The sequence below is a fragment of the Macrotis lagotis genome, chromosome 1 (assembly GCF_037893015.1).
Source record: "Macrotis lagotis isolate mMagLag1 chromosome 1, bilby.v1.9.chrom.fasta, whole genome shotgun sequence".
Taxonomy (NCBI): Eukaryota; Metazoa; Chordata; class Mammalia; order Peramelemorphia; family Peramelidae; genus Macrotis; species Macrotis lagotis.
Genome location: NC_133658.1, coordinates 778,203,324 through 778,229,752, shown reverse-complemented (window position 1 = coordinate 778,229,752; position 26,429 = coordinate 778,203,324). Strand labels below are relative to the sequence as shown.

General features: G+C 31.8%; 1 pseudogene; it reads right to left on the bottom strand.

Moving 5' to 3' along the window:
* Positions 1-11,562: 11,562 nt before the first annotated feature.
* On the bottom strand, positions 11,563-16,191 carry LOC141506951 (isocitrate dehydrogenase [NAD] subunit alpha, mitochondrial-like; annotated as a pseudogene).
* Positions 16,192-26,429: the final 10,238 nt, after the last annotated feature.

Genomic DNA, 26,429 nt, shown 5'->3' with positions numbered 1-26,429 from the left:
ATGTAACTTGATTAAATTCATCTCATCATCTTTTTCTTAAACTAAGAATATAGTCTTTTTTCCTTATCCTTGATGCCCCTGATTTTCTCCAATCTTCCTATGAAATTTAATTTCAGTTCTACATGTCACTTGAATTATCAAATGTTTTTGTGGAGACTACAGTAAGAATCAGGACACTAAAATACGAACTTCAGTCAACGGCTTGATAATAACTATAGTCTTGGCTTGCCTCATTGCTGATGTCTATGGGTTTCAAGTTCTTTACCTCATATGTTTCTGCCCTTGCTGCTTCTGATGGTCTTTTGTTTCAGCAAGTAGATGGCAAAAGAAAATGCAGGATTCTTTGACAATTCATTTGAGTTATTTCATGGGTGATGTTCAGAATTAATTTGTATTTTTCAAACAGTTTTGGCCATTTTTTGTCAAAAGGTTCATCTTAATATATAAGTAATTATGATATGCATATTATGTATGTAACTGTAATACATACTATGGACACAAAAAGAAAAAAATTAAGCAGTCTTTACTCTCTAGCAGCAATATTCTAATGGTGGAAACAATAACCGTGTATACAATTGTGTGCATATGTGTGTATCAGTTACTTGATTTATTATTATATGCAGATGAATTATGAATATAAATATGCATTTATATTTGTATCTGTATATTTGTTTTTGAAGTGGCTTTGAATTTATTATGATTATTATTTTATTAATGAATTAATTTGATTCATCTTCGCATTATTTATTTTAAAATTTTTGAGATCTGAATTATCACCCTCTGTCTCATTACCTCACTCAACCAGTGAAAAGACACACAATAAAAATCATATATATATATATATATATATATATATATATATATATATATATACACACACACACACACACACACACATATGGAGTTGCACAAAGTATATTTCTATATCAGCCATGTTGCCAAAAAGGCAAAAAAGAGGTAAAACAAATTCTGCTTCCATCTATATTAAGTTATCCCTCTAAAATGAATGACATTTTTATCATGAGTCCTTCAGAATTGTTTTTCATAGTTGATTTTTATTATAATATTTCTTTTATAATATTCTTCTGGTTCTGCTCACTTTGAATCAAGGCATAAAACTTTACAGGGTTTTTTTTTCCTGAAACCAATCTATTATTTCTTACAATACAATAGTAATCCATAACAATCATATGCCACAATAGTCATTCCTCAATTGATTGGCCATCATTCAATTTTTGGTTCATTACTTCAAAAATGTATTATTAATTTTTTGGTGAAAATTCAGGGCTTTTTCCTGTTTCTTTGAATATTCTGGAATATAGACCTACTAGTACTATTACTGGTTCAAAGTGACTAGCCAGTTTTATAGCCTTTGGGGTCTATAATTTTTCTTTAGAATGACTAAATGGCTTCACAAATTCACCAATGTTGGATTGTTTTCCCAATTTTTTCATTTCCCATTAGGCATTTGTTATTTTCCTTTCTTAGTCAATATGATAAGTCACAGGGTGCACTTCAGAGTTGTCTTAATTTGAAATTTGTTTAATTAATGATGGTTTAGAGCAGTTTTTCATTTGAATATAGATAATTCTGATTTTATCTTCTGTAAAAATATATATTCATATATTTTGACTATTTCTCAATTAGGGAATGCAACAATAATTATCAGGGAAATTCGTTTCTGTTTTCCTTTCTCCATTTTTGCTCTATCTAGTTTAGATTATAAAACTATCTTTGTTTCAGAGAAGGAATTTGATAGTACTCTTTATTTTCAAAAATAGTTTTTAGTATTTTAATTAATTGTTCTTTAAATATTTGATAGAATTCATTTATAAATCCATTTGCTCCTGAAAATTTTTTTCTAAGGCAGAAAATAAATGTCTTACTCAATTTATTTTTTGTGAAATAAGATTATAAGTATTCTACACCCATTTCTGTTAATCTTGTTAATTTATACATCAGGAATATCCATCAATTTTATTTAGGTTGTAAGTTTTATTGCCATATAATTGAACAAAATACTATCTAATAATTGCTTTATTTTCATTTCCATTTCTATATAGGTAGTTTCTTTTTTCTTTTAACTCAATTTTAACAATCTTTTGCATATCTTAGAATTTTCATAGTTTTATTTGCTTGAACATAACTTCTAGCTTTATTTAGTAAATTGGTTTTCTATTTGTCATTGTATTAGTCTATACTTTTTTCAGGATTTCTATTTTGTGTTTATTTGGGAATTTCTAAATTATAATTTTTCTGGCTTTTTTGATTGCATATCCAATTCACTGATCTGTTTATTTTTTTCCTTTTTTAGTATTTAGTTCTATAAATTTTCCATTATGTATTGCTTTGGAAGCAACATGAAAATTTAAGTTTGTATTTCATTGTTGTCATTTAATTTAATGAAATTATTATTTATATAAATTGTTCTTTGATCATTTATTCATATGAAATTAATGACCATTTATGAGTATAATTTTATTAAATTATATTCCAAAATTGATTTAATCAGCATTTCTGCTTTTCTACATTTGGTTGTGAGGCATGTATACCCTAATACATAGTCAATTTTTTGAAGTTAATATTTAGAGCTGAGAAAAAGGTACACTACTTTTTATTCCTGTTCTGTTTTCCCCAAGAGTCTGTCACATAAGATTTTCTGAAATCTATTCATCTCTTTGATTTTCTTCTTATTTGTTATATTTATCTAGCCCTAAAAGGAGAAAAATTGAAATTCCCATCTGATAGAATTTTATTAACCAATTTCCTCCTTTTGCTTTTCTTTATGCATTTAAATACTTTGCCTACTGGTGTATATATGTTTAGTATTTGTATTACTTCATTACTTTTAGTAAAATTTAGTTTCCATGTTTATTTCTTTTAATTAAATCTATTTTTGCCTCTGCTTTGTCTGATTTCATGATTGTTACCTCTCTCTTTTTTATGTCAGTGGAAGCAAAATGCATTCTGTTCCAGCCCATCATTTTAACTCCTTTGTTGTCTCTCTTGTGTGTTTCTTATAAACAAGATACTATTGGATTCTGATTTCTAATCCATTTTGCAAGTACTTCTATTTTAAGAATGAGTTAATAGCATTCACATTAACAGTTAAGATTACTTTCTTCCATTCTCCTTTTTTCTATTTAGCCTTGCCTCTCCTTTTTTCTTTACCCAATTCAAAAATGTGTTTTGTTTCCAACTTCATCCTATCTAAATCTACTCTTTTGTCAGTCAGTGCCTTCCTTAGTTTATTTTCTTCTCCTCTTACTTCTCTGTAGGATAAGATAAATTTTCTTGCACAAATGAACATATGTATGTATACACACATATATGTATTCATTCACATGCATGTGTATATGTATTTGTACACATTTGTAGCTTATATACACCTCCACCCACAGGTGCATAGGCATATATCTCTTTATATGTTTATTTCTATTTATATATGCATGCATGCATACATAATTCCCACTTTGAACAAATTCCTATGAAAGTTAGGTTAAAACATTGTCCACTATCTTCCTCCTCCTCATCTTCACCTAAAAGTTCTTTTGTGTTTCTTTTTTTGTAAGACCCTTTTCACTCTTCTTTTCTTTCCTGTTCTCACTATGCACCCTTCTTTCTCATTCCTTTCCTTTTTTTGAGATTATGTGAAAATAATCAACTCCTATTCATGTCATTTGCCTAGACCCTACCTATGCTGCCAATGATTAAACTTTTAGGATTTACATATATTATTTTCTCATATTTTATCTTATTAAGTATGATATTTCTCTTTTGTGATATGATATTTCTTCTTTACCTTCCACTGCTTTTCTTGAATTTTGAGTTTCAATATGAAATTTTCTATTTAGGTCTGTCCTTTTTACCAGCAATGCTTCAAATACTACTATTTCAGTATGACAAAAGTAGGAATAGACAAATATCTCACAGATTATACCAAGATAAATAGGGACAAGATTTAGATAAATGGGGAAATCATAAGTCAATTAGAAGAAAAAGGAATAGTCTATCTGTGGGATAAATGTAACAGGGAGGAGTTCATGACAAACCAAGAGATAGAAAACAATATAAATTGCAAAAATGGATCATTTTGATTGATAATTTAAAAAGTTTTATACAAACAAAATCAATTGAACCAAGATTAGAAGGAATACAGAAAACTGAAAATATTTTCACTGCTAATGTTTATGATAAAGTACTCATTTGTAAAATATATGAATAACTGAGTAAAAATTATAAAAATATGTCATTCTCCAAATTGATAAATGGTCAAAAGGTATGAGCAGGCAGTTTTCAGATGAAATTAAAGCTCATTATAATCATATAAAATGTTCTGAATCATTATGATTATATAAATAAAAATTAAAACAACTCTGAGATACCACCTTACACCTATCAGATTGGCTAAAATGACAAAAAAAGAAATTTATCAATGTTGAAGAGGATGTAGGAAGACTGGGACATTAATACAGCATTGGAGGAGTTGTGAACTGGAGAGCAATTTGGATCTATGCCCAAAGGGCAATAAAATTGTGCATACCCTTTTATTCAGAAATACTGCTTTGAGTTTATATCACACAGAGAACATAAAAAAAGGAGAAAAGCCCTACATGTTCAAAAATATTTATAACATCTCTTCTTGTAGTGGCAAAGAATTGAAAATTGAGGGGACACCCATAAATTGGGGGCTAAACAAACTATTGAATGTGAATGTTATGGAGTATCTATATATTCTGTAGGAAATCCTGAGCAGCCAGTCTTTAGAAAAGCCTGGAAAGAATTTCACGAACTGATGCTGAGGGAATATGAGCAGAACCTGGAGAGCATTGTACACACTAATAGCAACATTGTGAGATGATCAATTATGACAGACATAACTCCACCCAGCAGTTCAGCAATGAAGGACAATCTGGAGAGACCTGTTAGGGAAAATGAAATTCACATCCAGATGGGGGGAAAAAAAAAACAAAACTGAATTTTGAATGCAGCACAAAGCATGCTATATTCACTTTTAATGTTTCTCTTATTTTATTTTCTTTCTCACTTTTTCCCTTCTTAGTTCTATTTTTTCACAATATGACTAAGATGTAATGATGTGAAGCACGAATGTTCATGTAAAACCTATATCAGATTATTTATTTATATGGGGAACGTGGTAGAAAAATGGGGAACTATAAAGTTTGTAAAAAATGAATGTTGAAAACCACCTTTGCAAGTAATTGAAAAAATAAAACAAATTTAATTTTTTAAAGAAGGTCCACTATTTCATTAAAAGTCTATTTTTCTTTGAAGGACTATACTTGATTTTGCTGAATAGGTTACTCTTGGTTATGATCTTAGGTCTTTTATTTTCCAGAAATTCCTTTCAAGTTCTTTGATCTTTTAACATATAAGCCATTAAATTCTGTGGGTTCCAGATAATGGTTCTATGATATCTGCTTGTTTCTTACTGGCTACTTACTGGCTACTTCTTTGACCTGGGAGTTTTATGATTTAGCTATAATATTTCTTAGACATTTCATTTTGGATCTCTTTCAGTACATGATTTGTGGATTCTTTTGATTTCTATTTTACCTTTTTATTTTCCAAAATTAGTGTAGGTTTTCTTTTTTATATAAAATTATATTTATATTATAATATACTAATATTTATATTATAATAAAATAGCTAATTTTTTATATCATGAACTTCATGTAGTAGAGCAATTCTTAAATTGTCCTCCCTAATTTATTTTCCAAATAATTTTTCCAATGAAGCATATCAAATTTTTTCCCCTTTTTTTATTCTTTTGATTTAGTTTTGTTGTTTCTTCATGTCTCATAGAGTTAATAGCTCTGCTTGCCAAATTCCATTTTTAAGGAATTATTTTCATTAGTAAGCTTTTGTATTTACTTTTTTTCCATTAGATTAATTCTAATTTTTAAAGAAATGTTTTCTTCAGTAATTTTTTGTGACTTTTTATCATTTGGCCGATTTTGCTTTTTTTAAGGTATTATTTACTTCAAAATTTATTGTGCCTCTTTTACCAACACATTAATTCTCTAATCATACTTTTTTTGCAATATTCTAATTCATTTTCCAAATATTTTTCTATCTCTCTTATGTATATCTAACTCTTACAGAAAAATTTATTGAGTTTATATCCAATTTGCATTTTTCTTTGAGGATTTGTTTTATTTTAGTTTTCTAAGTTTCCTGGGTTTTCCCTGAAATTATAGTAGTCTTTTATAATCAGATTCTATTGTTTCTTGCTTCCTCATTTTTTTTTCTGCCTATGTGTTAACTTTTAACTTTCTGTCAATGTTAGATTCCTTTTGCAGGGTCTGGGTTCACTGGGTGAATGGTATGACAAACACTGTCTCAAATTTTAAGGTTTTTTGCAGTGGTGTTTTCATAAATCCTTTAGAGTCTTTAAATTTTGGGAGCTCCAAAGGTGCTGTGATTCAATGGTCAGTGACTCAGTTCACACTCTGGTTTTTACCCAGGAAGGTCTTTACACCTGCTTCCCAAAAGTCACAAGCCTTAGTGCTCTTCTAAGTCCTAGAAATTTGTCTTAGAACTATGATATAGAACTTTTATGTGGGTGAAGCAACAGAGTCCTATGCCAGTACCAACATAGGTTTCTTGTAATCTCTTTCTGACCAATTTCTTGACCATTTTACTACTTCATGAAATTTTCTGAAGTTGTTGTTGCTGCTCTTATAAGGCACCTCCAAGGTCTATCTACTTTTGATGTTGTATCCACATATACCCTGAACCAGCCCCAACACCAGTGTTACAGACTATTCCTTTCGGCCCCCTGTCAGAAAAGTAGGCTGTTGACTCAACTCTTCCATATTGGTCCCACTTCCTCTATGCCCATAGATATGAAACAGAGACTCAGAAAGAATTACATATACATATATATATCTCTATATATATATCTATATATATCTATATATATATATATATAGATATATGTGTGTGTGTGTGTGTGTGTGTGTGTGTGTATACACATATATCACATAAATATAAAGTTAATAAATCAATATTTATTTATAAAAGGCAATTAAATATAAGAAGGCTCAGGAAGGAAAGGAAATCACTAAGATTTACAACAGAAAAGCCTTCATAGAAATAATGTTTGAGTTGCATCTAAAAGGAGAAGGAAATATTCTTGTACCACCACCCCATGACAACTAGAAATAAATTTTAATCTCTTCAATCATTATTTTTATGACATTGACTAAGAGATAAGGAGTTAATTTTGCTCATTATTCATTTTATCATCTTTTTATGTGTTAGTATAATCTAAGGAGAAATAAAATCATGTTATTTGTCCTCCATAGTACATTAGAGGAATATAATTGGTAATAAAAGAAATAAACAAGAATTCACCAGATTTTAAAACCAAATAAAAAATTATCATAGATTCATTATATCAATTGTGCAACACTTAGTAAAAACCAGAAAAATCTAATTTTGGTCTTGGTATAAATTTGCAAATCCTTTGTCAGTGCAAACCTTAACTCTAAATTTATATTTTTTTGAAAACAAAATATATCCCTTTCATGTCATAAAAACTCTGATGAAAGACTACTTATATATTTCCAAGAATTGGCATAAGTACAAAACTAAGAATACAATGTATTTTTCCTTTTCAATGAATCAAAAAATCATTTATAAAACTATGACTAAGAATGAATAGTTTTTATTTTACTTTTCTATACATGGATCCTTCATTGTTCCTGTAATAGCATCAGAATTGAATATAAACTCTGAGAACAAGAACTGCCTCTTATGTCTTCATGACTAGCACTGGAGCTAAGCATAGATACTTCATTGCTTTTTTAATTTGAGAGAACTGAACTGAATGTGAACCAGTAGTATAAATTGTAACCCATTCATGTAATTTTATTTAATTGAATTTTTGCTTCTATCTTCCCAGAAGTTATCCACATAGAAAGCACCCAACATGTTACAATAATACTTGTAGATTTCATGAAAGTCTGTAGGTATCAGAGATCTAATTCATCCTCTTTCTGAGTTCCAATATGATCTTAAATATTTATGATTATGTGACTCTGGGAATGTCATTTAACCCTATTTGCTTTAGTTTTCTTATTTATAAAATGAACTTGGTAAAGAAATGATAAGTCAAATAGTAACTTTTCCAAGAAAACCTCAAATTTGGCTTATAAATAGCCAGACAAATCAAAAACAAGTGAACAACAATAAATCCAAGTTATCATTGATAATATGCATATCCTATTGGTTCTGATTCTTTGCATCATAAAATTATATATTTAGACCAGTTTGAAACCTTAAAGGTCATCTAATCTAACTTCATTATTTAATTTTGAGGAAACTTAGGTCCTGTGTGGTTAACTGACTAGCTGGAAGTCACCAAAGTGGCATTAGGCAAGATTTAAACCTATGTCCTCTGACTCTTTATCCAACATTCTTTCTATAGCACCACTGTATTTCCAAAAGGAATAATTGTTAAGGGACTATTATTGCTAACAATGCAATGAAGGAACACAAAGCATTGAATCATAGGGATCCTTTAAAGGGTTTCCTAAATCCCAAAATACAATCTAACTTATTTCCTTCCTCTAAATGATTCTGGGCCCAGATCAATGTCCATCTTCACTGCCTGCCCAAGATAATATATCATGCCCAAAATGTTTTGTTTTGAAGTTATTTTCAACACATACTTAAAAAAAAATGAATTGTGGCCCTCAGATCCACAAAATTAAGTTTAAGCTTTGTAGAAATAAATCAGGTATGATTGTTCACTTATATTTAAATTTTAGGCCATATGAATGAGGATAATAATAATGCTTATCCTACCTCACAAGATTGTTGTATAAACCAAATAAAGTAATGCACACAAGAAATCTTTAAAATTTTGTGTTTTAAGAATGTAGAGATGCTATTACTTTTCATAAAAGAAGCAATTGACTGAAAGACCTTGCTGAGCTAAGTTAAAAGATCCAAAGGCAATAATTAATATTAATGATAATAGCAATAACTAGCATTTAGATAGTACTTTGCAATTTGCAAAGCACTTCTCATAAGCATTTTCATTTGCTTCTCACAGCTAGCATGTACACGTGAGGTAGGTGCTACAATTGTCCCAACTTTCCATATGAGGAATCTGAGAGAAGAATTAAGGTTAAGAGACTTGAGCAATGTCATATAGAAAATTTCTGAGACTGAATTTGAGCTCACATCTTTCTGAATCACTTATATTTCCACTGCCATATCAAGAAACCTCATAAAGAACCAAATAATTCAGTGAATATATGGAAAAAAGACTAGCTCAAAACAAATATTTCCTGACGCTAAAGAATTCTCTTTATAGACTGTATTCTAATTTGGTGTTATAGCGTATCAGGAAAAAATTGGTTGAGACAACGGTTTATTCTTAAATCAAACAAATGCATTAAAATTATTAAATATGTCCAATGTCCATAAGTCAATGAACATTTATCAAGCATGTGATTTCCACCAGATGCTATGCTAAGTCCTGGGAATGCAAAGAATGTTAAAAGATTCTATTCTCTAAGAATTTATAATTAAATATGGGAGGACAACAAAGAAAAGAAGCTATAAAGTGTGAGGTAATGTTGGACATGCTTCAACAATCCTCTATGAAAAGAGGTTCCCCAAAGGAGTTTTCTCCTGTTTACCCTCTAATCAAAGAAAATGAAGGTCCCCAGGGGCAAAGGTATTGAAGAGTACTAAGCACAGCGATACAAAGAAAGGTAAAACCAGTTCCCACCCACAATAATTTCACATTCTATGGAGTAGTTCAGGGAGTAAAATATGTAAGTCGTTCAAAAACTGAGGGAGATGAAGAAGTCTTCAGATACTTGGAAAATCTTTTAGAGCCTCTATGTCATCAAGGAGCAACTCAGGACCCAAAGACAGAAAGAGGGTCATAACAGAGCACTAGGACATAAAACACTAGGGATAAAGCAATCTCAGGGGGAGCCTAGGGAAGCTCTGAGTATACACTAAATGTATATAGAGATCAACACCGACATGAAGTCGAGAGTCAATAAGTAGACTGGAAGAAGGAACAAATCATAAAAGAATTCAAACATAAAGAATTATTACAGAGAAGTGCTATAAATTTAAGACACAAATACAGAGAAAGATACCCAAAAAGATCTATAAGGAAAATCTCAAAGCAAAAAACAACTTGGACACAAGTCTACAATTCCTAAAATAGTTAAAGCAAGTTAAAGAAAGATCTAAAATATTTTTTGAATAATAAGATAATTAAATGAAAGAATGAAAAGAAACAAACATCTAATGAAGAAAAATAGGAAAAGAGCATAAATACCTTGTAAAAAGAGGTACATAATCTCACTGAAGAAAATTCTTAGAAAATTAGAATTAACTTTCAAATAGAAGTCAATGACTACATGAGGTATAAGGAAATTATAAAACTAAGTAAAAAAAAAGTAAAAAAGTTAAAAAATTGAACAATTTGAAAAAATAAAAGATAAAATATAGTAAAAATGACTGATCTGAAAACAGATAGTTTAGCAATAATTGCACTGCCTGAAGACCAAGGGGCAAAATAGATAATATTCATATTTATATTGTTACAACTCAGAAAGATAAATTTTAAAATATTTTAGATCCAGAAGAAAAAGTAGAAATCATGAGTCATTCAGTAACACTGAGAATAATCTTATAGAGGTGGGTGTGGGGAGCATAGACCTTTAATTAACTAAAAGAGTGCTAAGTATTACTGTTAAAAAACTAGAACTGAACAGAAAATCTGATATGCAAACACAGGATTCAAGAGAAACAATATAAGCATGAGTGAGAAATAAAGGACTAAACAAAGTTAAACTATTTATACCCTTACTGTTCATATGTTTGATCCATTGATATTTCCATACCCAAAGAGATCAAAGAAAAAGGAAAAGAACCTAAAAAGTAAAAAAAAAAAATACTTATGCCAGCCCTTTTTTTGTGACTCAGAAAAGGAGCGGATGTCCATCAAATAAGGAATGGCTGACAAAATTATGATATATATGAATTGATAAAAGAGTGCTATGGAGAGATTTCTGGGGGTGGATCCAACATAACAGAGTAGAGAAAGCACTCTGCTGAGTCCTATTATTCCCACTCAAACAACTTTAAAAATAAGACTTCAAATCAAATTTTGGATAGTCAAAATCATTAAAATTTGTGTGATACATTCTTACAGTAAAAAACAATTTAAAAGTTGGAAAGATGGCTCTATGATACTGGATTGAAGATTGACCTGGGGTCTATGTAGATACAGTACTAGGTAGTGGTAACAGAAGCAAAGAAACTTCAAAAGCTCTCAATCCAGAGATGGCAAAATGACTTGACAACTGATCAGAAAGAAATTATAGGATTTATTCTACAATGGAAACAGAACCAGAAACTATTTGGCAATTCCATTTACCAATACATTTTTCTGGGCTCTTTTTAGAATGTTTGGTCTGTTGAATGGCAATCCCAACATACACGGATGGTAGAGTCTACAATAGGTTGTTCTATTGTGTCCACTAGGAGAGACTGATACTTTTAATCCAGGTCTTTGACTCGGCAGCAGATTTCATTTGTAAAGTCGGAGCACTTGGCGTTTCCTCTCAAATCTTTTGTCAAGCTCTTTCCATCTTAGTCTCAAAGCATACCTCGATCTTTGCTGCGTGGTCCTGCATCCCCATCACCACACTCAGGAGCAGGGCCCTGGGGTCCTTCCCAATGATGTCTGGGGTCATTTCGTGAACCGATTCAAAGATCAAAATCCATTTGCACCAATTTTTCCACTGGGTTTGACACCAAGCTCCCCAATCAGGCCAGCACATAAATCACTAAGAATGCCTCCATACAAGTTTGGCATCACCAGCACATCAAACTGGAACAGGATCTTGTAACATATTCAAATACACTCTATCAAGGTACATCTCATTAAATTTAAAATCTTTACAATTTTCTGCAACTTCCCTGCACTTTTGGAGAAAAAGCCCATTTGACATTCGCATGATATTTTCCTTGTGCACAGCTGTCACTTTGCTTCGGTGATTGTTCCTGGTATATTTAAAAGCACACTCAGCAATTCTTCCTAGATGAGTGATGCTTCGGACAAAACCATCAAGGATCACATGCTTAATGCCTCTGTATTCTCCTTCAGTGTTCTCCTGAATTGTGACAATACTAATATACTTGTAAGGGGTTTTGTATCCTTCGATGGAGATTCAGGGATGTGCATTTGCATAAAGGTCAAAGGTTTTAATCAGGAGGAGATTCACAGAAGGATGTCCAGCTGCTATTGGAGCTTTTAAGGGACCTTTCAGTCCCATCTTGTTTTTGTCCATGGATTCTTTAGCTTCAGGAGGAATCATCTTCTTTCCTCCAGGTCCATCAATAGCAGAGACATTGTTTTCTTCCCAGTGAATGGGTGCTTTGGCAGCATCAAAAATCTTCATAACAGAAGATGAAATTTCTGGTCCAATACCATCTTCTAGGATTAAGGTCTGTACAACCCCATCCAAAACTCGGGTCACCTGTTTTGGGTTGCAGCCAAGATACCTCAGCCTGTCTCTTGAGCTTGCTCCCCCTCTCTTCTGGCACAGCTGCAAGCACAGGAAGGGAGGCCATGGACTGGACAGTGCTCAGAGGTCAACCTGGCCTCCCCAGACTCCCTCTATCTTATAGGGCTGAGATGGCCCAGACTCTCCAGTCCCAGCTGGGTCTGCTGGGTGACCTTGGTCAGGTGCGCAGGCCACAAGGATGCTCAGACTGGGAGGCCTAATGAGCCTAGCTTCCGGTGAGTGGCATCTCACATCAGAAAAAAAACAACAGATTTGGAAAATAGATAGTCCAATAATTCTTAAATTATTTCTCTATCTGAAAATCATGATCAAAGAATCTAGACATCATACTTCAAGAAATTTTTAAGGAAAACAGCCTTGATTTCCTAGAACCCAAAAGTAAAATAGAAATTAAAAGAGTTCATGCAATGTCACTTAAAAGAGATCTCAAAATAAAAATTCCCAAATTTCAGAGCTCTGTGCATATCATTTGAGTCACAATACCACTAAATCCCAAGAGATCATAAAAGAAAGGGAAAGGACTCATATATAAAAATATTTATAGTTGTTCTTTTTGTAGCAAAGAATTCAAAATTGAGGGGATGGTCAATTGGATAAATGTTTAAACAGGCTATGGTATATGAATGTTATGGAATATTATTAAGCTATAAGAAATCATGAGCAATCTGACTTTAGAAATGCATGGAAAAACTTAAATGAACTGATACTGGATGAGGGGAGCAGAATCTGGAAAACATGGTAAACACTAACAGAAACATTGTGAAATGATCAACTATGATGCACACAACTTGTCTCAACAATTCAGTGATCAAGAACCATCCAGAGAGAGACCTGTTAAGGAAAATGCCATTCTATAGAAAAAAAAACCCAATGGAATCTAACTGCAGACCAAAGCATATTATGTTCACGTTTTAAATCTCCTTTTATGTTTTACTTTCTTTCTCATACTTTTCCCTCCTTAGTTTAAATTCTTCTTTCACAGCATGTCTAATGTGGAAATAAGCTTAACACAAATGTACATGTTCATTCTATATCCTATTTTTCACTTCCATGGACAGTGGAGATGGAAGAAAGAATGAAAAAATGTGGAACTCAAAATCTTGCAAAAGGATAAATGCTGCATATAATTAGGAAAATATTTTATGTTATTAAAAAATAAAAAATAAAAACTGACAGTATGAGAGATGAATAGTTGCAAAAAAATATAAACTGCTTAGATTAACAGAAAAGGAAAAATAATATTTTTACAACTCTGTCTTATAAACAGAAAATGACCAAGCTATAATTGATTTCCAGAAGAAATCTTGACAAGTGAATAATACAAAATGTTTTTGGAACAATTAACTTCAAAATGATAAAAAGCTATTTAGGGGGAAAAAATAGGTAAAGGAGTCCTATCAAATTGTTCTTATGACGCAAAAGTGATTTTGATACCTAAACCAAAAAGAGCAAAAACAGAAAAACAAAATCATAATCTAATTTAGTAATGCATATTTATGCAAAAATTAAATAACATATTAATGAGGAGGTTATATGAAAAACTTTAAACCTTTCAAAGGATAATAGTAGTGAAGCAAGTGGACATCCACTATAACCAATATTATTCAACATTTTATTTAAAATGATAGTCTTAGCAATAAAAAAGAAAGGAAAATTGGCAAAATAAAGATAGCAAAGAATAAGCAAAACTAATACTCTTTGAAGATCATTTGAGAGTATACTTATAGGACTCTAGAGAATCAACCAAAAAAGATAAAACTAGTCAAAATAGTTAACACTTTTGTGAAGTTGCAGGATATAAAATAAATCAACCTAATTCACTAAAATTTCTATTCACTATGTAGAGAACTCAGTGAAAACAGATGGAAAGAGAAAATCCATACAAAAATTACCTCAACAATATAAAACATCTTGGAACTATATACCTCGAAACCATTTGAAAAAATTATAAAACACTTTTCATGCAATATAGATCTAAATAAATGGAAACATAGTAGTTGCTCATAGGTTGGCAAAACCAATATAAGTTAATTATTCAGTTTCATACCAGATTATCAAAAATTATATCATAGAACTAGGAAAATTAATAAAATGCATATGGAAGTACATCAAGAATATCAAGTGTATAAATGTAATATATATGCAGAGAAAATGGCCTATCAGATTTCAAACTATTACAAAGTGTTAATCATCAAGATAAATTAGAGTAGTGGATCAGTATAATAGATTAGGAACACAATAAACAGTAGTGAATGACTGCAGTAATCTATTGTTTGATGAATCAAAAGTTTTGAATTTTGGAGATAAAAACTCATCATCTGACAAAAAATTGTTAGGAAAAGTGGAAAGCAGTTTGTGATACAATATTTTAAGAAAAGGACAAAAAGACTTAAAATAGATTTGAAGGATATATATCATAAGTAAGGAGTAAATCATAAATAAATTAGAGAGTATGGAAAATATATGTATCAGATCTATGGATAAAAGTTTATACCCAAAACAAGTTATAGAATGTAGCACAGAACAAAAACAAAAGCAGATAATTTTGATTATAAAGGATTAAAATATTGTGTACTAACAAAATAATGTAGCAACAGGAAACTAGGGAAAACATTTTAAAGTCAACTTACATAATAAAGACTTCATTACACCAATATGTAAGGAACTGAAGCAAATTTATAAATATATGAGCTATATTCTCCAATTGATAAATAGTCAAAGGATATAAACAGTCAGGTTTTAAAAAAGGAAATCAAAACTATCAACAATCTCATTAAAAACATTTCAAATTACTACTGATCAGAAAATTCCTAATTAAAACAATTCTGAGGCACCATTCCACACATATCAGTTTGCCTAACATGACAAAATGAAAATGACAAATGCTGGAAGGAAAAGGAAAAAAAATAGGGACACTAATGCACTTCTGATAGAGCTGTAAATGGGTTCAACCATTCTGGAGAACAATTTGGAATTATGACCAAAAGGGCAATAAAATTGAATTTACCCAGCAATACCACTAAAAGGAATTTATTCCAAAGCAATCGAAGAAAAGGAAAAAAAGGGCATTTATAATTGAATTAAAAATATTTGTAGTACTTATTTTTATTGTGATAAAGATATAGAAATTAAAGGAATGATTATCAATTGGGGAAGGGCTAAATAAGTTGTAGCATTGACTATCATGGTGTACTATTGTGTTTTGAAAAATTATGAACACAAGACTGGTGAAAGGGAGGACAGGGAGCCAGGATGAGAGAGTAAAGACAGCAACTTGTTTCAGTTCCACTTAACCTTTCCAAATAATTTTAAATAATGACTTCAGGCAAATTCTAGACCTAAAAAAGGAAATAATTTCTCAACTCAGGAAAACTTAAAAGGTAAGCTGAAAGGGTTGTTGCTTGTGAGAGAAGATCATAGACCAACACAGACCAGTCCCAGAAAGTCAAAAGCAGACCCAGAGGTGGTGGTTTCCAGACTTCTCAAACAACAGACTTGGAAGATCAGCAGTAAAGCTGAAAGTGAAGTACAGTTCAACACAGTCCAACCCAGCGCGTACCCAGTGCCAGCAAACCATGAGCAAGCCCAGGTCTCTCATGTCTCAGATGGTAATGGTGTTGAATATATTGTCAAAAGGAGATTAAGGGATCTCTTTGCTAGTAATGAGGCAATACCTGTTGTTTTGTTCATATTTCTACCACATTCCAGTTCTGGATGGCAGTCCCAGGGTGAGGACCATGTAGCCCCAGGAGAGCTAAGGCAGAAAAGAGTGCTTGGGGTCTCTCACAGACCAAAACACAAGAGTAGTTAATACACCTTTCTTTATATCAGGGTTGGGAGAACTTTTTTTTCTGCCAAGGATAATTTGGATATTTATAACATCATTCGACATATATGGAAAAAAACATTTAATTAATTCATCCCTACAAAGTTTCTAGATTTATTGAATTTTGAGTCTTAACCTGTGATTGCCTTGGCAATGCCAGACCAATACTGCCTGCAGGCTGGAAGTTCCCCATTCCTGCTTTAGGTCATACCACCTTGGAAGAATGGAAAACTTGCAGGTCCCTAGAAGAATCTCTGGAAATAGCTACACAAAGAACCTAAAGTTTGGAACACTGTATCCTTAATACTGAAAACAGAGCTTCTTTACTAAGAGTAAAAATTAAGTAATATGCTGGGAAGATTAAGAAACAACATAAAAAAACTCTGACTTAGAAATTACTTTGGTGATGTGTATTTTTTAATATTTTCTATCTGCTGCACCACCTAGTTGTCCCTTATCACTGTGGTGATAAGATCAAAACATAAACTCAAAAGTAGATGACAAAGTCAAAACTCCTAATCCAAAGCTTCTGAGAAACATATGAACTGGTCTCTGCTCATGGAAGAGCTCAAAAAAGATTTTGAAAACCAAGTAAGAGAGGTAAAGGAAAAATTGGGAAGAGAAGTGAGAGTGGTGCAAAAAGTATGAGAAATGAGTGAAAATCTTGATAAAAAAAGACTTAAAAAAACTGACAAAATTAACACCCTAAAACAGATAGACTAATGATAAAAGAGGCATAAAAAGTCAATGTGGAGAAGAATGCTTTAAAAGGCAGAATTGGACAAATGGTAAAGGATATATCAAAGCTCACCAAAGAGTGATAAAATAAAAATTAGAATTCAGTAAGAAATTAGAATTCAGTAAATGGAAATTAATTACTTTATGAAAATAGATCCAAGATTCATAATTTAAATATATACCTTAAAGATATGATCCAAAAGAGAACCTAGACATCAAGAAAATATCAAGGAAAACTGTCCTGATATTCTAAAACCAGAGGGTAAAATAGAAATTGAAAGAATATTCTCATAACCTCCTGAAAGAGATCTCAAAATGCTAATTCCCAGGAATAATATAGCCAAATTCCAAAGTTCCCAAATAAGGAGAAAATATTACAAGTGTTATGTATTGTGGTATCACAATCAAGATAGTACTAGATTTATCAGCTTCTGTCTTATAGAACCAGAGGGTTAGAAAATAATATTCCAGCAGGTGAAAGAGTTTGGATTGCGGCCAGGAAACAATTACCCATAAAATTAATGATACATTTTCAGAAAAAAAAAAAGATGAAGCAATAAAATGATCCAGGACAAATCTGAAGGACTTATGATGAAAAATTCCATCCATCTGCAAAGAAAGAACTGAGTGTATCTGAGTATAGATTGAAGCAAACGTTTTAATTTTCTTGAGTGCTTTTGTTTTGGGGAGAGGTTTTGGTCCATATTTTTTTTCACGATATAACTATTATGGAAGTGTTTTCATGACTACACATGCATAACCTATATCAAGTTCTTGCCTTATCAATGAGTAGGAGTTGGGAAGGAGGAAGAGGGAGAATCTGGCACTAAGAGTTTTAAAAATGAATGCTAAAATTTGTTTTTACATATATCTGAGGAAAATAAACTACTAAACATACATTAAAAATGGTCAAGAAGATACCTTCAGAATACCTGGCAACCCTAATAAGAATGAATGCAAAGGGAAATGAGCAAAACAGAAGAACATTGTACACATTTGATTGTGAAAGACTTAGCTCTTTTTCCTCTTCCTCCTCCTATTCTCACTACCATTATTGAAAGAGGATGAAGAAAAGGAGAAAAAAATGGAAGAGGAGGAGAAGGAGGAAGAGACTAAGGAGGAGATGGTAGAAAAGAAGGAAGAGGAGGAGGAGGAGGATGAGAAGGAGGAGGAAGTGGAGGATGTGGAGGACTTGGAGGACAAAGGGGAAGAGAGGAAGAAGAAAAAAAGTCAAAAAAGAAGAAAAGAACAAGAAGGTCATTACACTCTTTCTCATTATTGGAATGGGAGGAAGGCTCACTGCTGGTGACCTACTATGTTTTGATAAGGAAGTTAAAAGTTAACTTACTGGGAATAAAAATTAGAAAAGAAACTCATATATATATATATATATATTGCATATATATGTATATATATATATATACATATATATATATATGCAATTTTCTGTCTACAGTAGATAAAGAAAAAATGCCAGTTGAATAGATTAATTGAAAATCAGCATTAACTTATCCTTTGAAAAACTAAAGTGAGACGAATGGCAGCTTGGACTAGTGAATCAATGAAATGGGTAATGCTCCCATAAGTCATAATTCTTTACTAACCTTGTGGAGAAACATTTGGAATGTTACAAATGTAATATGCTTATATTATTAGAGTTGGTTAGGGAAAATTTTATAAATCCATAGCATTGTTATTAGTTGTTTGACTATATTTAACAAAGGAAAAACTTACTAAATTGAGAGATATTAGACAAATAAATGAAGAGACCAAGTATTTTGTTTGTTACTGGGATATGTCAAATTCATGGTAAGACAAAAATGAACTCTTTCATAGAAATGTTTCTTTGGCACCCATCATCTTGGCAGCGTCCAAAATTCATAAACATTATTCACAATAGGTAACAAGATAGTGTATTGCACCAGATGGCTTGGCCTTCCACTCCCCTGAATTCTAATAAGTTTACCTTTAAAGCTATTAAGAAACAATTTATCAAACAAGGATAACTTATGGTGTGGCCATTTGTTCTAACAAAGTACTTGCAATCACAATTAAGACCTGTGTCAATTAGTCTTACTCAGGTGAAAACCTGTTTAATGTCAGTCCTGCAGAGCAAAGTACCTTCTCCAGCTGAAACCAACAGAACAAAATAGCTTTGCAGAAATGAGGGCAAAGAAACAAATGGAAATCAAATGGCAAGGAAAAGAATTAGACCCAGCAGTTTACTAGATCAAAAATGAATCAGTAGTTTCCTTATTAAGAGCAAATCATTGAGCCTGGGTCTTATAATGACATAAAGCATCCATTGTGATAACATGGCTGATATTTTCTGAGTGAGAGAACAGAAGGACTTTTTAATTCATCAAATATGAACATAGGAAATAATAACATCAAACCATTTTATACCATCTAGAGTCTAGAAAAACAACTTCCCACAATTAGCCTTGTGGAAAAGTATCTAATTTTAAGTTCATAAATCTCTGTCAAGAGGTGAATGACATGTTTTACTTCATTTTGTTGGACTTGTGGCTTATTGTATGGATCAAAGTAGCTTTTGTCTGTAAAGTGATTGTATTATTTTCCTAGACTAGCTCACTTTATCATCTAACTCTACATAATCTGTGAAGGTCTTGATTTCTTAGCCTTATGTGCAATTCAACAGTGCTAATGATCGTTTGTTAGACTTTGAAGTCAAACATGTGTCCATTAATCCAAATAAACAGTTTCCAGGTGAGGAGACAGTTCAGTTGGTACAAATGTTTAATTGAAATCTTTTGATATAACTGAGTAAAAAATGTCACAACACAAGAAAAAGAATAAATGGTCTTAAAATGGAAGTAGACAAGAAGATTGTCTATGTAACAGACTCTAGGTAGTTAGTTTATGCAATCTCATCACAACATCTAACAGTCTCGGCAACCAATTGTAATGTTTTTATGGTAACAGATAATGACAATCTCTTCCTATAAAATACTGTAAATAATCTCTGCAATTTATCTATGGAATATCTAGATGGATTAAAACATAAATGAGAATTACAACTTATCAAGCATTATATTTAGATATTTTAGTTATTGCTGTAAGCTTGAAGAAGCATTTTAAATCAAAGTTTTTCCCTTTCTGGATATGAGACAGACAGACCATGTGTAAAGAATAGAAAGTCATAGATATGCAAACGAAAAGAGCTTTAAAAGCCACTTACTATGAGCACCTCATTTTGCAGTGGAGGAAATGAAGATCCATAGAGTTTAAACAGCTTGCCCACATATCAGAACATAAAAAAATGATAAAAACCAATTCTTATCTTTGTTCTTTGTTTAGAAATTAAGGGTTCTTTCCACTTTACAATGTTCTCTTTCATAAATTCATCCTTGTTATTATTAGAAAATTGTAAAATGCCATTACCTTCATTTCACAACTAATTGGGTAATAGAATTATTCCAGTCAAATTCCTTTCCTAGGTAGAATGTCATTGAGAAGTTTCTCACTCTCAAGCTACTATTGAAATATGAATAGCAATGGCTACCTATGTTTAGTGTTTATCCAGTGCTTTTGTAGTTTGCATAGCCCTTTCGCATATATAATATCTCTAGAGAGTCTTGATAGCCCTGTGTAATAGATATAAGGCAAAGTCCAATCAGTCCATTTTTGAAGTCAAGGAAACCAAGGTGATGTGACTTATCGAAAGTAATGAAAGATAGAACTGGAAGCCAAACCTAGATTTTTCTGAATCTCATGTCAGGCTTCTTGCCACTCTGTGACAGCTTATGTTCAACTGTATCGTATTGGTGATTTGTTTCACTCAGGCATATTTCATATAAAGATTTTCCTCCAAACATTTAACCTTAATTTATTCAATATCAACCACATTTCATCACAATTGAGATCTTCATTTATGACTTCACTAGGTTAAAAACAACTCATCAGCTCTATTACTTAATATTATAAAATCATTTTAGTCCTAAGTTTTTTTTTACTGTATTCTTATTAAAAGTTTGTTATACAGAAATGGAGTCCCATATGAAGTCTAATCAATAGACTATGAATTGGAATTGAATAATTTTCCTTCTCTTTGAGCAATAATACCTGCATTTGGTAACAAGGGAACACATTCAAACATTTGGAGTAAGAGAAATCTGATTTAATTGTTTTCTGACATTTCTTTTCTGTGACATACCCTGAATGTCAGTACCCTGATGGAATACCTTCATCTAATCTTCCTTTGATGAAAAGTGAACAGAAAAATAGCAGACTAGAAAACCTGATAATGTGAAAAGCACTGTGACTGTGAAGTCAGAAATTCTGGGTTCACATCCTGCTTTTGTCATTAACTATCTGTATAATGTTAAAGAAAACATAACTTCTGTGAACCTATTATCTCTTCTTGAAAAATGAAGGTTTGTATCCAATGGCTTCGAATGCCACTCCTACTTCTCATTCTATGATTGCATAAAATCCAATGAGGACAGAAACTGGTAACATTTATATTTTTTCCAGAATCTGGATTGTTTGTGATTTTAAAAAATACTTTTATAAAATGTCAGATGATGTTTTTTTTCAGGTAATAGAAGGATCCAAGTAGATCCTTTCTAGATGCAATTGGTCAAAAAGAATTCATTTATACCAAATCTTCCCTGCCTCACTATTTTGAACACCACTATATTTCAAGTCTCTGAAATCATCTTCAAAACTTTTTCCCCCTCTCTGCTACCCCTTATATCCAGTCAGTTCCTGAATCCTGTTCATTTTATCTCTACATCTCACCCATTTTTCCCTCTCAAAAACATAGACACCAACCTATCTCATGTCCTTATCATCTCTTACCTAGACTAGTTCAATAGCCTCCTAATTATTTGCTCTTTCTGCCTCCAGTGTCTGACTCTAAAGCCAATTACTACTTTGAAGGTACATTTGATATCACCATCATTCTCCTCAAGGAATTTTAATGGCTCTCTTTTAACTTGGATAAAATATAAATTTGTTGGCTTTGAATTTAAAAACCTTCATAATCTAGATCCACCTCACCTTTCCTGGTTTATTTTACATTATTATGTTTTAAAAATTTTTTTTCCATCCATATGAACATATATATTTTTAAGTTACAAAATTTCATTCCACCTTCTCTTCCCACCCTCCTCCCCTCAGCAACAGTCACATTAGCATTATATATATATATATATATACATATTTTTGATAAACATATTTACATATTAATAATTTTTGGTATGAGGTACATTACTACATTTTATTTATAAATAACATTATTATAAATTTTCATTATAAATAACATTTTTATGTTACATACTCTGTAATCTAGCCCAAAGGCACTGTCCTTTAAAGGGACATAATAATTCATTTTCAGTTTCTATGGCTTTGCACTGTTCATATCCCCATACCCAGATCCCCAGATCCACTTCTTTTTTCTTCATTTTAGATTCCCAACTTCCTTCAGAGTTCATCTCAAAACCCAGATCCTACAAGAGATTGACCCAAATCACGAGGATTGATGCATTCCTCCCCCTCTGGTAATTACTCTATGTGTGCTTTGCTTACACTTATCTGTGTTCATTTTGTACTCTCTACTATCCTCAAAGATATACATTCTTTAAGGAGAAGAAAGTTTTCAGTTTTGTCTCTGAATCTACAGTACGTAGCAAGCCATCAATTAAAAATAAAAGGCTTGATATAATAGATGTGGATTGTAAAAGAGGAGATGGAATAGAATTTCAGATACTAATTTTTTCAATATTTCTCTTCAAACCACAGTATAATATTATATACCTGGGAATTAAAAGGAAAAAAAAAAAACAGTGACCAAAAGTAGTCACATTTACAGCTTTTCTTGTATAGTTTAAATTATTTTAAATATTTATACACAGATTCAGACAAAATGAAGGTCAATTTATAGGATACAATTGAACTTAAGTGCTATATATTTGGGCCAATCTTTCAGCTTAACAGAGTCCATTAATATTTACCCCATTTCTATCTCCCCTATTCTAATTAACACTCAAAACTCTAGTGCTTCGGTTCCCTCTCCTAAGTCAACATTTTAATCAAAGTACATCCCTATTTCATCTCCCAGACAATAAGAAAAATAGTTTTATACTTACCAAGAAGATCTGTTCTCTACTTGGACTAGACTTTGTCATGAAGCAAGGCATAAAAACCTGAGACTGTTAAAATAATTCACATCAAACAACACAAACTTTGGGGCTGAAATAATTAAGAATATGGAAAAATGCATTGGTTTTGATCATATGGACATTGGTTTGGATTTTTCACTTATGCTTTGTATCTGTAAGCACAATCTTAGTAATAACCTGTAGGGAGTTTCAAGAGAAACCTCATGATTTTTTAAAAGTATTTTTTTATTAAATCAAAGAAGATTGTCTGGATAGCATTTTATGAGTGTTATGATAAACCATTCCTAGGCAAAGCATAAAGGAAATAATAACAAGCAACTGAGCACAATACATGAGTTCATCTAACTCAGGCTTCTTAAAATCTCTGAATTATTACAGAACAAGATCAAACTTCCTATTAAGTTTTCCTCTTTAGTAACATTAGTCATTTTAGAGTTAGTGTGTATCCGTAGTATCTTGTAGTAGACAGAGCACTTCAGCTTAGGTTTAGAAGAATTGGCTTCAAATAACTAACTACAGTTACAGTTTTTAGGGAAAAAAACTTATTTTATAGGTCTAATTTTCCTCATATAGAAAATGGAAGACCTGGAAATACCTCTGAAGTCCATTCTAGCTCTAAATCTGATACTAAGACCAGTCAGTAAGGTTATAAAAGTTATTAAGCATCTTCTATTCACTAGAGATGTGCTAAATGGTGAGCATACAAAGAATATTAAAAAATGGGCCCTGTACTTAAAGAACAAACCATCTAATGTTATGGAGAGTTGGGGGGGAAGAGATACATATTAAAAACAAGCTAAAAAAATAGTCAGGGGAAGGTACCTGGTAGGAAGACAGAAAAGTTAAAGGAGTATAGCTAGGTAGGAAACGAAGAGATGACTGGCCTCTGTTCTCACCATAAATGGATATTTTTAACTTTACCTTTTTGCCCTAAAAATCATATTTACAGAAAATACTGATGAGGTATAAGTACCAAAACTGACTTAATATTAATCTTAATTTAATGGAAGCTATACGGTTCCTTATAAGCCTCATTCTCATGAGAATGTCATTAAAACTATTTTTAATAAGGCATAAATGTTGTCCTTTAAAGGAGTTCTGCTTGCATCTTTTACACAGGGTAAAGGTAGGGAAAAATCATTCTCAAACAAGTATTTTCCTAAGCAAGGGAATCTTTTCTTTAATTCTTTGCAGAGAAGATATCAATATTATCTTTGATCAAGGTTTGATAGAGCAGGAAATGCTTAATTAGCTTAATAATTTTACCACAGATCTTTTCTTTGCACTGTGCAACAAAGTGATTCCAGTTCCAAGTCATATGTTTTTTATCATGATGACAAGCAATGACTAAAGAAAGCTTATAGTCACAATAATAGAAACATTTCTTTAAGATTACAAGTGTTTTATATATTAATTTATGTTCTCTCCCTTCCTCCTGTCTGTCTGTCTGTCTCAAATGTATACACATTTGTGAGTTCATTAGAATTCATAATTTTTTCTTTTCTTTTCCTTTCCTTTTTGTTCTTTTTCTTTCTCATAAAGGAGATTTAAAGAGTCTATCTGATGCTTCTTGATACCTATGAAATTTAAGTGAGAAAGGCATAGGCCAGAGTACAGGGTGTCTTCTCTCAAGCAGCCTACAATCTATAGGATAATTGCCAGATAAACAATTACTCATACCACCCTCTGCCCCATTCCTTATCCATTATTTTAATTATTTTAATTTTATGTTTTTTCCCTCATTACATGCTAAAACTTTTTTTTTAAAATTTGAGTTCCAAATTCTATACCACTCTCTTTTCCATCTTTCGGCCCTGAGATGGTAAGTAGATGAAGATAATACATTTGTAATTTTGTAAAATAATTTCATATTAGTAATTTGGTACAAGAAGTCTGGAATTTAAAAAAAGTGAAAAATAGCATGCTTGTCTGTATTTAAACAATAATAGTTGTTTCTTTGGAAATAAATATAATGTTTCATCATTTGTCCTTTGAGATTGTCTTCATTTGTTGTATTGCTGAGAACAGTTGTCATTTAGAGTTTGTAGTAAAATATTATTGCTGCTGTTAATATCCTTCTGTTTCTACTCATTTCACTTTGCATCAGTACATATAAATCTTTCCAGATTTTTTTCTGAAATCATGCTGCTTGTCACTTCATATAACACAATAATATTCCATCACAATCATATACCATGCATTGTCTATTCATTCCCTATTTGATGGACATACCTTTCCCGTGCCTTCTTTATGCCTTCAGATTATGGACCTAGCAGTGATATTTCTTGATCAGAGGCTATACACAGTTTTATAGCTCTTTGTGCATAGTTCATAATTGTTCTTCTAATTGTTTAGAATCCGGTTGGATCAGTTTACAGCTCCACCAACAGTACATTCATGACCCAATTTTCCCTACATTCCCTCCAACAACCATCATTTCCTTTTTTGTCATATTAGCTAAACTTACAAGTGTGAGGTGATACGTCAGATTTATTTTAATTTGCATTTCTCTCATAGATATTGATATAGAGTACTTTTTCATATATATATATCTTGTGTGAATCCTGAGCAGAACTCAAATAAAGGATCAATCAAGAATACAGAGCAAGTTGAAGAAGACAAGACTACTTCAAGCAGAAAAGCTTCTATCAACATATGGCACCAGACATGAACCAAAAAAAAATATTAAACCACCAATGGCTTGGGGCAAATAAATCCCTTTTAATTCCCTAAGTAGAACCTATTTGTCCTCAAACCAGGCTCTTTACAGCTTGTTTCCTCAAGAAGAGGAGCCTTCCACAGACCCAGATTCCACCAAAGAGGAATTGGTGTTCTTGTGGGAATCAAGCTTCCTTTCATTGAAGCTTTGGGGGCCTTGCCAGAGTTTTCAGGTTCCTCTTCATCTTGACTTTACAGTCATTACCCTGAAGTTAAGATTGAGCATGAGACTTTGCCCTGAGTCTTGACACAGAAACAAATTTTCATTTTCACTAGAGATTTGAGGATAGCAAAATAAAGATCTTATACAGACACACACATATGTATGTATTTATAACATGTGTGTATATATATATATATATATAGTTTGTGTGTATATGTATATATAAATATATATATATACACATT